The 17,420-nt window shown below is 27.0% G+C and overlaps 1 protein-coding gene across 1 annotated transcript in view; it reads right to left on the minus strand.

Moving 5' to 3' along the window:
* RalGPS (Ral GEF with PH domain and SH3 binding motif) overlaps positions 1-3,677 on the minus strand; it is a 50,732-nt gene extending 47,055 nt beyond the window's left edge. The window contains exon 1 of the mRNA XM_075309107.1: positions 3,355-3,677. The gene's annotated coding sequence lies outside the window, so the exon portion shown is untranslated. The remainder of the gene's footprint in view (positions 1-3,354) is intronic.
* Positions 3,678-17,420: the final 13,743 nt, after the last annotated feature.

A 17,420-nucleotide genomic window follows, 5' to 3' on the forward strand; every position in this document is an offset into this window, starting at 1 on the left:
CCCTTCTCCGACACTCAAAAAAAATTGTTTTTTTTTAACAACTTGTGCTAAAGTAGATTTGTTCCAAAAAAAGGTAATATATCAAAATATTTCAAAAACAAAAGATACTCATTAAAAACCAATAAAATTTCGTATTATTAGAAAAAAATTGTGGACACTATATTGATTGGGTAGATATCGATGCCCTCATTCCAGGGTACGCTAAGTCGACTTAGTATGTTTTGTTGGAGTTCGTTGTTTTCTATTTGGATTGATGTGATTTACATCCTTTCAAAATTTCGAATTTATTGGACACTTCCATCAAAAGTTGTGGTTAATATTGTACTTAGCCTGTGACTAAAGTTTAAAAAACATGTCCAATCTAAAAATGACAAAAAACTTTGTTCGGTTTAAAGTGGTTTAAGTCATTTTTAGCCATATTCTGTTATCACTAATTTGAGTTCGTACATACTAAAAACCAGTGAGTAAAGTAGAAAGTCGGACGCGGCCGACTATATCATACCCTAAACCACCCCTACTGAATTAGTAAACATGCTTATGTGGGGTATCATTGGTATAGGTTTTGGAAAAGGGGGGTACATGTTTATGGGTGTCTTGTCATAATCTGAACAGAAATGTCTAATATTAGGAGCTATAGTTTATTTTGCACCAAAAGAGTTAGTATGCCACTAATATTGAGTCCATTATTAAAAAAGAGGAAATCGGTCAATTAGTTGTGGGGCAATAAATCCAAATTTCTGCAAATAGGGCAATAGATTTATGTAAGAGCTACATGTAAGTCTAAATAGGGTCGGCTAGTACATCACAATTTGAAATTTGAGTAACATTGGTTAATAAATAAAAGTATTATGGTCAAATTTGGGAAAATCGAGCGATGCATATATATGGGACCTATATCTAAATCTGAACCAATTTGTATAATATTTTGCAGGTATGATTGATACCACAGAAGGTCACTTTGTGTAAAATTTGAGTACGATCAGTTAACAAATTAGGCCCCTATGGCCAAAAATAAGGTTATTAGGGGCAAATTTTTCAAAATCGGGCGATGCATATATATGGGAGCTATATCAAAATCTGAACCGATTTCGATGAAATTTCGCACATACAGTTAGAGCTATAGCAGATTACATTTAGCCAACTTTGAGTACGATCGGTTGATAAATAAGGGTCTTACGACCAAATCTGAACCGATTTCGATGAAATTGCGCACATATAGTTAGTGCTATAGAATATTATATTTAGCCAAGTTTGAGTATTATCGGTTGATAAATAAGGGTTTTTTTCGGCCAAATTTGGCAAAATCGGGCGATACATATATATGGGAGCTATATCTAAATCTGAACCGATTTCGATTATTTTTGGCACATATTGTCAGTACCATAAAAGATTAGAGTAAGCCAAGTTTGAGTAAGATCGCTTAATAAATAAGGTTTTTATGGGAAAATCGGGCGATAGATATATATGGGAGCTATATCTAAATCTGAACCGATTTCGATGAAATTTTGCAGACTTGAAGGGTGATGAAAAGGTTTACTATATCCAATTTGATGACGATCGGTTTGTAAAAAAGCGCAACGTGGCTCCATTTGTCGAAATCGGGCGATACATATATATGGGAGCTATATCTAAATTTGATCCGATTTCTTCCAAATTCAATAGCGTTCGTCCTTGTGCCCAAAAAACACCCTATACCAAATTTCATCCAAATCGGTTATTAAATGCCGGAATCCTGTGAACAACAAATACATGGACAGACGGACGGACACCAAGCGCTAGATCGACTCAGGAGGTGATTCTGAGTCGATCGGTATATATTTTATGGGGTCTAAAATCAATATTTCTTAGTAGGCACATTTTTTGGCCGATCAAACTTATTATATCCTAACCACTATGTGGTTTAGGGAATAAAAATCTGTAATAAATACGATTTTAAGACCGAAAAAAGAGAATTTCTATCTTATACGGTTTTTGAGAAATTAAAAAAAAAACTTTGAACTTGTTTCCTGTAAAATTCACTTTTTAGACTTAGCGTACATTGGAATGAAGACATCGATATAGTAAAACTTAAATTGGTTTTTGTTTTGAAGTTTTTTTTTTTTTTGAGAATTCAAGCTCTTATCCTTTGTTCTTAGAACATTTTATTGTAAACGTTTTCATTTGGCTTTGCTAAAGATAACCAACGCATCGCAGAACAAACAAACGCATCGCAGAACATTACATGACCTTACCAATACACAAAAAAAATTTAGGTCTAACAGCTGGTCGCCGATGGAAAAAACTGCACTCTTTCTTCTTGTAGACAAGACAAGAACAAAGAATAAAGAATACCGCATATAAAACTGAAAAGGCTCCATGTGCAATAAAAAAGAACAATATTGAAACTGCGAAAATGGAATAGTATTTGTTTCCTTTATTTTTTATTAGGTTTAAAATAAAACAACGAGGGTAAATAGTTTATATCGATTAAGAAACCAAACAACGGGCATGAATCATAGAAAAGTTTTCAGTGTTTTTCCATCATTTTCCCCAATTATGTTGTTAGGCGTTTCGTAATGGCCTTTGCCTTTCATCAACATATCCACCTCAGGGTTGATAAACTTGATATTTGGTTTTGTTTGATACTTTTTTTTAGTGAAACAAGTAGCCTACTGCCACATTTGGTACCCTTTGCAATCTCGATTGAGTTCATATATTAAATAGTTCAAATCTGTTTTTCTGGGTATATATCTCAAAGCGTATAGAAAATTGAAATTGTGGACAAAATATGTTATTGTGGTAAAAAAAATAGTGATTTCAAACTGTAGTTAAAACGTTCTTTCCAACCATCCTTGAGTCCAGTATTACTAAGTTTTTTAGCAATAGGACGAATGGAAGGAATCATAAAATCGTTTATCGCCTATTTTAGTTCTTTCTCACTTGAAAGACCTTGGTAACACCAATTGCATAATTGGTCATGAAAAAGGACCTATGACAATTTGAATGGCAAGCTGGTAGTCTGTCATACTACTTGATCATGATAGCTCTGTGCCTTTTCCTAACTAAAAAGAAAAAGGCCATGATGACATTCGTAAGTTAATAGCCAATCGGCTATTAACTTTCTTTAAAAAGATTTTGATGAAATAAAAATTTAAGGTCTAGATAATCACATTTCGGAAGATAATTTAGTACGATTTCAAGTTCCCATTTATCATCCCTGATCCATACGATAAATATAAAATGCCAAAAACAGCAACAAAGATCCTGTATATTTACCTCATAGTGTGGTAAGAACAAAAGAATAATATGTAATATTTTGTTTTATATGCCATACTTTCATCCTGTCTATGAAAAATAGTTTTATCAATAACTCACCTTAATAAAAAAAATTGTTTGCCGATTTAGGTATTCCTAATTGCAGCTATTTTTCATCTGTCACTTTTATTTGTTTATTTTATATTGTGTTAATTCGTTGGTTCATTTGATTTTCATTCTATCTATTTTATCCACTTTCAATCTTTATCACGATTTTCTTGTCCAATTCCAAATTTACTTCTTGTATATTCACAGAATTCTGAATGAAATTCATATTATTCACTTATTTTTTATGCATAGATCTTAATTTACATATTTTTATTCGGTCAACAAAATTCTAGCTTCCCTATAGTTTCTCACATTACTTCACCGTGTTATTAATTATACTAATGTTATTAATTATACTGCATAACCAAAACGTCATCTAAAGCCAAAAGCGTTCCGCCTCAATCGATAGTTATCGATTAATTACTATCGGTTATACTTTATCGAAACCTTAAGCAGCAAAACATCCCAATAAACACATACGTTTGAAAAAGGCTCAATTTCAACAGATTTTCAAATATATTTTCAAAAGATTAGGGTGATATTCAAGTTGAGATATTGCTGAGAAAATCGCAAAAAAAAACAAAAAACATTACCCTCAACATTAAAATTCAACACATTAGCAATAATTGCTCAACTGTAATCTTCAAATTGAAATTCATCGCCACTGAATAATTTCTCAAACAATTTTTCCATGTGAGACAAACTAAACATTCCCTGCTAGCAAAGCTCTATTTCATGCCCATCGCCAACACAGACTCGTGACACTACAACAAACGCCAACTGTGATGGGGAAATGTATGAAAAAGTACGAAATCTACATGATTGTATTTTGCCATCACTATTAGGGCTGTTTTCTTTTAGCATTGGATGAAACATTTGTATGGGCTATCCAGGACATCGTTGCACTGGTGTTCTATCCAGAACATCTCATTAGTGCAAGCAGAGAGAATAAAAAGACCAGAGGACGAAACTGTGAAGCGAAACTGCGTCAATAGGTGGCAGTCATGAGGAAAACTTCTCTAAAATCATGCAGTTTTTGTCGGCGTTTGCGTCGGCGCCAGCCAGTTCAGTTCTCTGACGGTTTTACGAAACGTGAGGAAAATAGGATTTAGAACCTACTTTGTAGTAAAAAATTATCTTTTATATAAATCTTTTCATTCTATTAAATTTTTTGGCAGACAATTTGAAATTATAACTGCCGTTGCCTTTATAAATAATTTATCAAAACAGCGCTTCGACCGCAACGTCGATAATACCAAAGCTGAGAGCATTTTGCGACATCTATACGGGTGACGTTTGTTTTTTTGTAGAAGAGAAATTTTCGTCCTCTTGTATTTTTATTCTCTCTGGTGCAAGTCGCGCCGATGTTGCCAGATTGTATTTTGATAAAGTGACGCTTCTTTGATACAAAATATGACGCCGCAGACGCCGCCCATAAATAAACATGGAAACATTCCGACGCTTGTTGACATGCCTGTACAATTTATTTTATTGAAATGCGTTCCAGTTCTTGTTATCACCTTAAGCAGCCCATACACACCAAAAGTCAGTATATAAGTAATGCTATATGCCGATAAGACAGTTCAGATTTTCATATATACTGCCATTGACGGACGAAATTATGAATAATCGGTAAAAACGTTTTGTTGTCAATTAAATTTTAGTATACATTTGAGGTGAACACTAGGTTCGTGGTTTCCACTAAAACACAAAGTTAAAAGTACAAAAATAAATGTGAAGACGAATATGTTTATATCAAGTCTTGTTAAATTATAGATGAAAAAGATTCATGGCATACATTGCGAAACATTTTATATTTCTAAATTAATTGATTCAAAAATGTAACCGTGAAAACATTTCAGCTTGAAAACTAAAAATAGTACTTACCTTTAAGGTGGGTATTAAGTTCGAGTGTCGCCGCTAAAATTGAAAATAAAACCGTAAAAGCAGAATAGAATAGAATTTCTTTTGGCAAATTTTATTATAACTTGATGGTCGATAACATAGTCCCAATGATAAATTGTTTATAAAAAGCTCCAGTGAATTTCTTATGGATGAGGCCCACTATGCAGCCTAGAGAAAATGTCGGTTTCGTACCGATAATGCAGGTTCCATTTCTTATAGCAACAAAAACTCCTCAGGGGAATTTTCGTTACTTACGGCAGCAATGCATTCCTTTTGGGTAGCGGAAATTTCTTACTTCCTCTTCCACCGATTCCTATTCAAGTAATTCGATTATTACCACAAATTTATAGGTATGCATTTTAGTAGCCATTGAGAAACGTCAATGAATAGTTGCCGTCACATAGCCAATTTTCTTCTAATAATGTCAACCAGCTACGAGAGAATGTTGCATGCCGATAATGAAGTTTTTGTGTATTTCATATGGGACCAAATGTAAACAATCGATGACAACTCCTCACGGAATTTTCTATAGAAAATTTTGCCAATATTTTATTTCTATAAAAAGTTTTGTCAAAATTTTATTCCTATAGAAAATTTTGTCAAAATGCTATTTCTATAGAAAATTTTGACAAAATTTTATTTTTATGGAAAACTTTGTTAAAATTTTATTTCTATAGAATGTTTTGTCAAAATTTTATTTCCATAGAAAATTTTGTCAAAATTTTATTTCTATAGAAAATGTTGTCAAAATTTTATTTCTATAGAAAATTTTGTCAAAATTTTATTTCTATAGAAAATTTTGACAAAATTTTATTTCTATAGAATGTTTTGTCAAAATTTTATTTCCATAGAAAATTTTGTCAAAATTTTATTTCTGTAGAAAATTTTGTCAAAATTTTATTTCTGTAGAAAATTTTGTTAAAATTTTATTTCTATAGAAAATGTTGTCGAAATTTTATTTCTATAGAAAATGTCAAAGTTTTATTTCTATAGAAAATTTTGTCGAAATTTTATTTGCACTGAAAACTTTGTCAAAATTTTATTTCTATAGAAAATTTTGTTAAAATTTTATTCCTATAGAAAATTTTGTCAAAATTTTATTTCTATAGAATATTTTGCCAAGATTTTATTTCTATAGAAAGTTTTGTCAAAATTTAATTTCTGTAGAAAATTATGTCAAAATTATATTTCTATAGAAAATTTAGTCGAAATTTAATTTTTATGGAAAACTTTGTCAACATTTTATTTCTATAGAAAATTTTGTGAAAATTTTGTCGAAATTTTATTTTTATGGAAAACTTTGTTAAAATTTTATTTCTATAGAATGTTTTGTCAAAATTTTATTTCTATAGAAAATTTTGTGAACATTTTATTTCTATAGAAAATTTTGTCAAAATTTTATTTCTGTAGAAAATTTTGTTAAAATTTTATTTCTATAGAAAATGTTGTCGAAATTTTATTTCTATAGAATGTTTTGTCAAAATTTTATTTCCATAGAAAATTTTGTCAAAATTTTATTTCTGTAGAAAATTTTGTTAAAATTTTATTTCTATAGAAAATTTTGTCAAAATTTAATTTCTGTAGAAAATTTGGTCAAAATTTTATTTCTATAGAAATTTTGTCGAAATTAATTGTATAATTAGAAATTTTATTTCTATAGAAAATTTTGTCAAAATTTTATTTCTATAGAAAATTTCGTCAAAATTTTATTTCTATAGAAAATTTTGTCAAGATTTTATTTCTATAGAAAATTTTGTCAAAATTTTATTTCTATAGAAAATTTTGTCAAAATTTTATTTCTATAGAAAATTTTGTCAACATTTTATTTCTATAGAAAATTTTGTCAAAATTTTATTTCTATAAAAAATTTTGCCAATATTTTATTTCTATAAAAAGTTTTGTCAAAATTTTATTCCTATAGGAAATTTTGTCTATAGAAAATTTTGTGAAAATTTTATTTCTTTAGAAAATTTTGTCAAAATTTTATTTCTATAGAAAATTTTGTTAAAATTTTATTTCTATAGAAAATTTTGTCAAAATTTTATTTCTATAGAAAATTTTGTTAAAATTTTATTTCTATAGAAAATTTTGTTAAAATTTTATTTCTATAGAAAATTTTGCCAAGATTTTATTTCTATAGAAAGTTTTTTCAAAATTTAATTTCTGTAGAAAATTTTGTCAAAATTTTATTTCTATAGAAAATTTTGTTAAAATTTTATTTCTATAGAAAATTTTGTCAAAATTTTATTTCTATAGAAAATGTTGTCGAAATTTTATTTCTATAGAAAATTTTGTCAAAATTTTATTTCTATAGAAAATTTTGTCAAAATTTTATTTCTATAGAAAATTTTGTGAAAATTTTGTCGAAATTTTATTTTTATGGAAAACTTTGTTAAAATTTTATTTCTATAGAACATTTTGTCGAAATTTTATTTTTATGGAAAACTTTGTTAAAATTTTATTTCTATAGAATATTTTGTCAAATTAGAAAATTTTGTTAAAATTTTATTTCTGTAGAAAATTTGGTCAAAATTTTATTTCTATAGAAAATTTTGTCAAAATTTTATTTCTGTAGAAAATTTTGTTAAAATTTTATTTCTATAGAAAATTTTGTCAAAATTTTATTTATATAGAAAAGTCGTGACGGACTAAAACAGAGTACTCGTTTATACAGGATAATATCCAAAAATGTGCAACACTGTTGTTTCATAAAATATCAAAATGGTTTTACTAGCAATTGTGATGGTAAAATACTTTAAAATTTTCTGTACCTTTCCCAACACAGTTGACGATTGGTATAGTATCGATGGTAACAATGGCTATAAAATCTATTTTTGAACTGCTGGCAGGGACCATAATTGTATAGAAATTAATCTTCATACATACCTGATATGAATATTATTAAGAATATAACCAAACACTTTTCATTTTGTTTAAGGTTAGTTATTTTTATTTATATGGATTTTATTTGTGTATGTGTATATACATAAATATTTATATATGTTGGTTTGTTGTCTTGTAGATTTTTTTTGTATAATTTATAGTTCCACTTTAAATATATATATAATTCTTCACCTTTGTTATTAGTATATACTCCTTGTTTATGTATCTGGTTTTATTTATATATATATATATGTATGTATAATAGTGTGTTGTCATACTGCACAAAGATACAATATATAATATAATATTTAATGTAATCATGTAGTGTTCATATTTTGTTAAACAAAATTTTTCCGTTTGTTTTTTTTTTTTTGTTTTCCTTTAAAAGAAAAATTTTCAAATTATTATACCTGTTAACAATTTTTCTTCATCGATCATTTGGGGAGTTTCAAAATCATCAACGAAAATATTTAGAATTTCCTTATTCGGAAAGGCTAAGAGCATTCCCACTAACAGCTGATTATATAAAAAAACAAGTGGTTTTTTTGAAATGGAATAAAGTTTGCGTATGTAACGTAAATCTTTCGAATTGGTTCTATCTATATTTGAATTTAGAATAGCCTTAAAATGTGGAAAAAAGCAGATGTGTGTGTGTGTGTTTCTTCGTCAAACTTATAAGAATTGTTATTTACACAAATTCTTGTTTTAAAAATCATTTTCTTAATACACAAAACAAAATTATTTCTGCTTATGTTGTTGGGAGTTTACCTTTTATTTTCTTTTGTCTCAGACTGAGTTTAACATTTCAGGATTATCTTTTTGATATTCAACTATTTGTAAGAATATTTGCTTTCTTCTTTTCAAATGTTATCGCTATAATTTTAGTTTATTTCGTAACACCTGTTGATATTGTCTTTGAGCTTTTTTTTGGTTTGTTTTTAATTTATTATTTTCTTCTACGGAGATTTCTAAGCCATGGTTTACAGATTTATATAGAAAATAGTTTTTACAACATATTTTTGAAAAGTTAAAAAATGACAGAAGAGTTAAAGTTATTTTGCAAAAGCATTAGATACCTTTTTTTCGAAATTACGATATTTATCGATATTTCAAAATGCTTTAATCCTAACGTAATTCATAACGATTTTTTTTTCATCTATTCGGAAATATATTAATAAAAAATAATTTTTGTGATTGATGAAAATTTTTACAATTTGAATTTTTGTTGGAAAATATTGGTGAAATTTTTTCCGTATACGTAAAGAGAAAAGAAATCTTTAACGTCCTAATGAGATGTTTGAATTCAATACATAGCTCCTTTGAGGGAGAATTGAATTCAAATATGATTTTTTAATTAAAACAAAAATTAATAAAAATTAATTTTTGTGATTGATTTTTATTTTAAATAAAAATTTTGCTATCAATTAAATTTTTACTAGAAAATTTTTACAATTTGATTTTTTCTTGGAAAATATTGGTGAAATTTTTTCCGTATAAGTAAAGAGAAAAGAAATCTTTAACGTCCTAATGAGATGTTTGAATTCAATACATAGCTTCTTTGAGGGAGAATTGAATTCAAATATGATTTTTTAAATAAAACAAAAATGAATAAAAATTAATTTTTGTGAATGATTTTTATTTTAAATAAAAATTTTGCCATCAATTAAATTATTAATTGAAAATTTTTACAATATGAATTTTTGTTGGAAAATATTGGTGGAATTTTTTTCGTATACGTAAAGAGAAAAGAAATCTTTAACGTCCTAATGAGATGTTTGAATTCAATACATAGCTCCTTTGAGTGAGAATTGAATTCAAATATGATTTTTTTAAATAAAACAAAAATTAATAAAAATTAATTTTTAAGATGGATTTTTATTTTAAATAAAAATTTTGCTATCAATTAAATTTTTAATTGAAAATTTTTACAATATGAATTTTTGTTGGAAAATATTGGTGGAATTTTTTTCGTATACGTAAAGAGAAAAGAAACATACATAGCTCCTTTGAGTGAGAATTGAATTCAAATATGATTTTTTAATTAAAATAAAAATTAATTTTTATTTTAAATAAATATTTTGGTATCAATTAAATTTTTAAAATTTGAATTTTTGTTGGAAAATATTGGTGAAATTTTTTCCGTATACGTAAAGAGAAAAGAATTCTTTAACATCGTAAGGTTGAATTCCATACTTAACTCATTTGAAGGAGAAATGAATTCAAGTATTACTCCAACATTATGGGTTTTTAATTTAATCATATTAATAATTACGTTAGGTTTAATAGAAAAAAAAAAAAACACAAACCTATTTAAATTTACTTTTCTATTATTTTACATCAAATTTGGTGCTTATCAATTGTATAACAGCTTGTTTATTCTTTTTTGTAACATTTTATTTATAACAGTCATTTTTTTGTAAAGTAAATTTATTGAATGTTTAACATATTCGTATTGTATGCACGATGTATTATATATTTCGTTTTATTATTTTTTTTTAGTTAAAAAAATGGTTTTGGTTGCTCAGTATGGTTTATTTTAAATAAGAATTAATGGATATTAATATTATGAAAGTAAAAAAGAATAACAATTGAATCTTTTCGGAAATTGACACAGGTTTGTTAGGATTTATCTTATTCTTCTTCTTGATCTATTTGTCCTTTCTGACATTACTCAAAAAAAGTGTTTCTTTTAATTCAGTTTTTCATATATAAAAAATAATTGATTCGCTTGGATTAACCGTAATCTGTGGATTTTGGTTTCATAATTGTATGGTAGGATCTCTATGAATTATCATTCCAATGTAAGATTTTATTAATTGTTAGATTAAAAAAGTTTATTTATATTATTAAATGAAATGCCAAAATTTTACAGAGAGAGGGGGGGGGGGCAAAAATTTTTTTTTTGTTTTCTTTTATTTCATAGTTAAAGATTTAAAAAATGTGTGTTTTTATTTAAAATTTTGTTTTTTGTTGTTGTTTCTTTATATATATAATACGTTTATACACAATTAATAAGTTGTTTGTTTTTTTTTGTAGTTTTTTGTTTGTTGTAATAGAAAAAAAGTTATAAAAAAATTTGTAGTTAGTCGCTTTTACTACAAAAAAGAGTTGCACAACTTTTGGTTGCCTGTTGTTTTTGTTAATAAATATATATATATATGTTCTAGTCATTTGGTTACATAAAAAGTGGATTTTTTTTGGTTTGGTTTTTTTTTTAATTGGAAAAAAATTTTTATCATAATTTAAGTGCTTTCAGAATAGATCCGATTTTTGTTTTTTGGTTTTGAAGAAGATTTGGCTTTGTTTAGATGTTTGTTTATAATTATAGTTACAATAGGGGGATTTGACAATATTAGATTTGTCTTTGTTTTTTTTTTTTCAGGATGTAATTGAAATGAGCAATCCATAGACTCATATAAATTTACAATAATAATATAAAGAAAAAATATATATATATTTTTTTTATAAGATATCGATTTTTATACATTATATTCCATTTTCATTTTATCTAATTTATACACATTTTATATGGATGAGGACAAAGAAGAGACAATAGAATGTATCCGAGAACAAACAAAATTAAAATTATTATTATTATTAATAATTATTATTTAAATTAAATTTAAATTTTTTTTCTTTGAACATTATGAAATAACATTTGTTCAATAAAATTTAAAAAAAAAAATTAAGTAAATTTTAATTATATTTAACATATATCCCAATTCGTTCACTTTATAAGAAAATTTGGGGCACTTTGACTAATTTGTCTCAATTTCTGTAGTCGAACATATCCCATATATTGTGCACATTATAAGTTAAGTCCGAAGGCATAATCGATACTGCTGCATGTTTATGGAATCGATAACACATTTACCGATTATTTAGTCATCGCCGACAAGTCGTATCGATCCGACATACTGTAAGATTCTTTACAAACACCGACATTCCGTCCGGAATAAATGATAGTCTGTAAAGCGCATAAAGGCCGGTATGCATCTCTTGTGATTTTTGTATTTAAGTCTACGACAAAAAATGCTTTGTGTAGAGAGTGTGGAGATACATAATGTTCACAAATTGTAATCCAGCTGATCGCTACTAAAAATTGCTAATATTTGTTCCAAATATTCCTTAAATAAATTGACCATTTTTTAGCATGTCCAAACCAGCTGATTTTATAAAGGAAAATTAGCTGTTTCTCAGATATGAGAGATTGGCTGATCGCTACTAAAAATTGCTAATATTTGTTCCAAATATTCCTTAAATAAATTGAAAATTTTTTAGCATGTCCAAAACAGCTGATTTTATAAAGGAAAATCAGCTGTTTCTCAGATATGAGAAATTGGCTGTAAAATGGCAAATGAGGGATTTAGCTTTAATTTCGGTTTTTGTTTTTCATTGTTCTTTTGGTAAAACACCAAATTTTGTAAATGAATATAAAATGCTGTACATCTACATCTTTTTTAAATGCAAATTGACTGATTTTTACGGTAATTCGCATTTTCCATATTGAGTCACATGCAGAGAATGAAGCCGACCCATTTTTGTCGGCGGCGGCTGACACTAAATTTTTGCCTCCGGCGGCGGCGGATTGACGGCTAAACCGATAAAAAATTGTCTATTCGGCGGCGCAAAATTATCTATTATAAAATCAATTTGAAGTTTCCGAATTGTAATGAGATTAGTTGTACAACCAATCTTACAATCAAATTTACATTTCATTCAAATTTTTTGAGCTAAATTTTTGTAAAACTATTATAGCAACTTGATACTAATTGATTGAAGGTGGAAAGTTCACAATTTTGGCAAAAACTATAACAACTATTATTAAATTTTTCTGATATAATTTAATATTTTAGATTAATTGGCGGCTAAATTTGAGTCGAGATGAGTCGACATATTCGGCGGCGGCGTCGATTGCTAAAAACGGGTCGGCGACGGCTAAAATCGGCGGCTTCATTCTCTGGTCACATGACGGCGCAATTGAGTGCGATGACTGCACACGGAAAATAAACAACACAATTGTGAATGGACATGATGGTCTATGCAAAATTAATTCATAGACGAAGAAAGGTATAGACAGACGTCTTTTGATAATTCACAATGACTTTGTTTATTTGCAGTGCGCAGTCATTGCACTCAATTGCGCAGCCTTGTGACTCAATTTCTTTTTTTGAAAACGAGAATTACCATACAAATCAGTCAATTTGCATTACAAAAAAGGTGTGGTTGTATAGAATTTTATATGTTTTTCCAATATTTGGTGTTTCATCAAGAGAACAAAGGAAAGAAAACAAATTAAAGCCAAATTAAAAAAGCACTCATTTGCAGACGAAAAAGAGCCATCTATGGTGTGTAGACAAACTACAGCGCTGTGTATTCACATAAGATGTCTATACCTTTCTTCGTCTATAGGTGGGTACTATGTTCGATTTTAGAGTTAAAAATCAATTTATTTTCGCGATTACTTTTTCTGAAATAATCAAAATTATAAATGAAAACAAAAATATTTCCATAATGTCTTGCCGAAATTCAGATGAACAAGAAACTGCGCATCAATTAAGTTAATTTATCTGCTTTATATTGAACTGCTGTAATAAAGTAACCGCGAAATGTTCAACTCGAAATCGAACATAGTACTTACCTTATGGTAGAAACATAGACCAATTAAAATAGAGACATACCTTGACAATTCACCATGGTTTTGTTTATTTGCAGTGCGCAGTCATTCCACTCAATTGCGCAGTCAAGTGACTCAATTTCTTTTTTTGAAAACGATAGTTACCGTACAAATCAGTCAATTTGCATTACAAAAAAGGTGTGGATGGATAGGATTTTATAAGCTTTTACAATATTTGGTGTTTCGTCAAGAGAACAATGGAAGGAAAACAAAAATAAAGCCAAATTAAAAAATCACTTAATTACAGACAAAAAGAGCCCTCTACGGTGTGCAGACAAACTACAGCGCTTTGAATTCACTTTCGTTGTCTATACCTTCCGTGGTCTATGGTAGAAATTGGCAATCAGCTGTTCCAACAATGTCTCCTTAGTTATACAAAGAGAACATAAAATCGATTTTTTGCAAACTAAGTAAAAACTTGATTTCGAAGAAAATAAATTAAAAAAAAAAATCTTATATAATATACCAATTTCTGAAATTTATATAAATAAATTGCAATCAATCTCTGTTCATTGTCCTCAGCCATAAAGGCTAACTCATATTTTATTACACCGATAGTTTTGTAGAATTTTAATTTAGTTTATTTTTATATATTTTCTTTGTCTTTTAATTAATTCATATACACATTTGTTAATTTGGTTCATATATTTATTATAATATATAACATATATATTTTTTTTTGTCGCATGATAATATTTGTTTAGAGTTCTGTTAGGTTACCCTTTGTATGTTTAAATGTCATGAAGGCAAATGTTTAAGTTTTTTGTTTTTTGTTTTGATTTTGTATTTAAATAAAGCTTTTGAGAGATGAGAATAAAAGTAGAGGCTCGGATAAACTGTTTTAGTTTGAATGTATGCCATAGTATAAATATCATTGTATTGTATTTCAGAATAATTAAGTTCCATTGGAAAATATTGTATTAAATCAAAATGATGATCGTATATATGTATGAGTGTTGTATTGCAATGTTATCTGTATGTATGTATATGTATAAATAGTTTGGAATGATTAATCGATATTAATTTTGACATCGATAGATTGTTTTAGTTTAGCTTTTGTTAGTATTTTTTTTTTACACTTATAGTTAGGGAAGAAAAGTGTGAAGAGATGATGTATTTACTTTGTTATTTTCACAAAGAAAATAATAAAACAAAAAAAAACTTAAAACTACAATATATTTATATAAAAAAGAATTAAATCATTTTTGTTAGGTCGTAAACGGTCATTGGGTTTTAATCAAATAAAAACTAAACATTTGGACAGGTAATAATAATAATATTGGTTTGTTTTGTATTTTGCATTTATAGGAATTATATTCCATTTTTATTTTAAACTAAGCACTATCAGCTTTTAAACAATTTTGTTCGGTTGATTTAATTGTATTATGCATTATTTGTTTTCTTTTTTTGTATCATGGTATTATTTTAGTTAGATTATCATGAGTTTTACTCAATATATTCAATTTCCAATAATTTATTTTCAATCTTATGTTTTTGAAACAACAGAAATTAAAATCAAAAAGAAATTTGTCAACCAATGGTTTTTCTATGGCGAACAAAATATTTTCATTCGATAGAAATACTGAAAACTGCTGAATTCTTCATAATTATCACAGCTGTTTTTCTTTTTTTTTGGTTATCGTTCAAATGAACTATTTTGTTTCATCACAGTGAAACCGACGGTAAATTTATTGGACAATTTTAGTCCATTGTTCTTTTTTTTTTTTGGTAAAGCAAAAGGCAAATAATTTTTGTAATATAAATAAAACCTCATAGGATCTCTATGCTAGAAGTTGAGAAACTTTTCTTACAAATTACAATTTGTAAATGCCGGAAAAAAGTATTTTCGTTTGCTGTAGGCATAGAGTTTACAAAAAAAATGTGTATTAAAAAAGTAGAGTTATAATGCTTGTTTTCAAGGGTAAAATTCATTTGTAAAATAAGACGTTTATATATATTCAACTGTAAAGCAAATCAAATTCCAGTGTCCTTCTTCCAGCTGACATTATATAGAATTTCACAAGTTTTCATTAGGTAATCAAAAGGAATATTAGTATTTGGATAATTTATGGATATAATGGAAGTTAGTTTTTTCAAAATCAATTGCAAACTTCAACTTTTGTTTCTCTAAACGCGAGCATTTTTAAATTCCAGTTGAGTCTAGAACTAAGTATAACAGCTTACTCGTATGTACGAAAAACTGTTTAATAGATGAAATTGTACATAGTGTATGCTTTAAAACTTTTACTTAAACATAATGTCAATAATACAGTTTTTCCATACATTTCTTAGGGGAGAAAAATGTAAACAATCGATAACAACGCCTCACGAAATTTTCGGTAGCAAAAATACTAATGCATTTCTTATGGGTAGCGGAAATTTCGTTGGAGATGTATACACGGTTGCCACTCGAGCCAAATATAATCTACCAAAATTTGTAGAATATTTTACCAAAAAAACTACCAAGTAAAATATTTTGTAAACATTTTATTTCTATAGAAAATTTTATCAAATTTCATTTCTATATAAACTTTTGTCAAAATTTTATTTGTATAGAAAATTTTCTCTAAATTTTTTTATAGAAATTTTTCTCTAAATTTTATTTCTATGGAAAGTTTTCTCTAAATTTTATTTCCATAGAAAATTTTGTCAAAATTTTATTTAAATGGGAAATTTTGTCAAAATTCTTTTTCTATAGATAATTTTATCAAATTTCATTTCTATATGAAATTTTGTCAAAATTTTATTTCTATAGAAAATTTTGTCAAAATTTTATTTGTATAGAAAATTTTCTCTAAATTTTTTTTTTATAGAAATTTTTCTCTAAATTTTATTTCTATGGAAAATTTTCTCTAAATTTTATTTCCATAGAAAATTTTGTCAAAATTTTATTTCTATGGGAAATTTTGTCAAAATTCTTTTTCTATAGAAATTTTGTCAAAATTTTATTTGTATAGAAAATGTTGTCAAAATTTTATTTCTATAGAAAATTTTGTCAAAATTTTATTTCTATGGGAAATTTTCTCTAAATTTCATTTCTATATGAAATTTTGTCAAAATTCTTTTTCTATAGAAAATTTTGTGAAAATTTTATTTCTATAGAAAATTTTGTCAAAATTTTATTTGTATAGAAAATTTTGTCAAAATTTTATCTCTACAGAAAATTTTGGAAAAATTTTATCTCTGCCAAATTTTTATCCCATAATTTTTTTTTTTTTTGACAAAATCTTATTTCTATAGAAAATTTTGTCAAATTTTATTTCTATGGAAAATCGTTTCATACCGGTAGACTTTGTTAAGGTGGGTACTACGTTCGGTTTTCAAGCCGAAAAGAAGCCTTTTCCACGATTACGTTTTCGCGCGGAATAAGTGCGAAATAATAGTTTTAACACCCAGAAAAAAGGGGCTCTAATGCCAACTGAACTTTATTTTAGTTCATGAAGATTAGTTGATTTTAGTTAAATTTTGCACAATATGAGTAAATGTTCCTTATTTGAATATTTTTTTGCTAACTTTAATGACGTGAACTAAAAATAAGAAAAAAAAAGTTGTATACAAATATAGTGCACCATTTTACTAAAAAATAAAATGGCAGAAGTTTGCTTAAATTGAG

Source organism: Haematobia irritans, chromosome 5, assembly GCF_050003625.1.
Source record: "Haematobia irritans isolate KBUSLIRL chromosome 5, ASM5000362v1, whole genome shotgun sequence".
In the NCBI taxonomy this organism is placed as follows: domain Eukaryota; kingdom Metazoa; phylum Arthropoda; class Insecta; order Diptera; family Muscidae; genus Haematobia; species Haematobia irritans.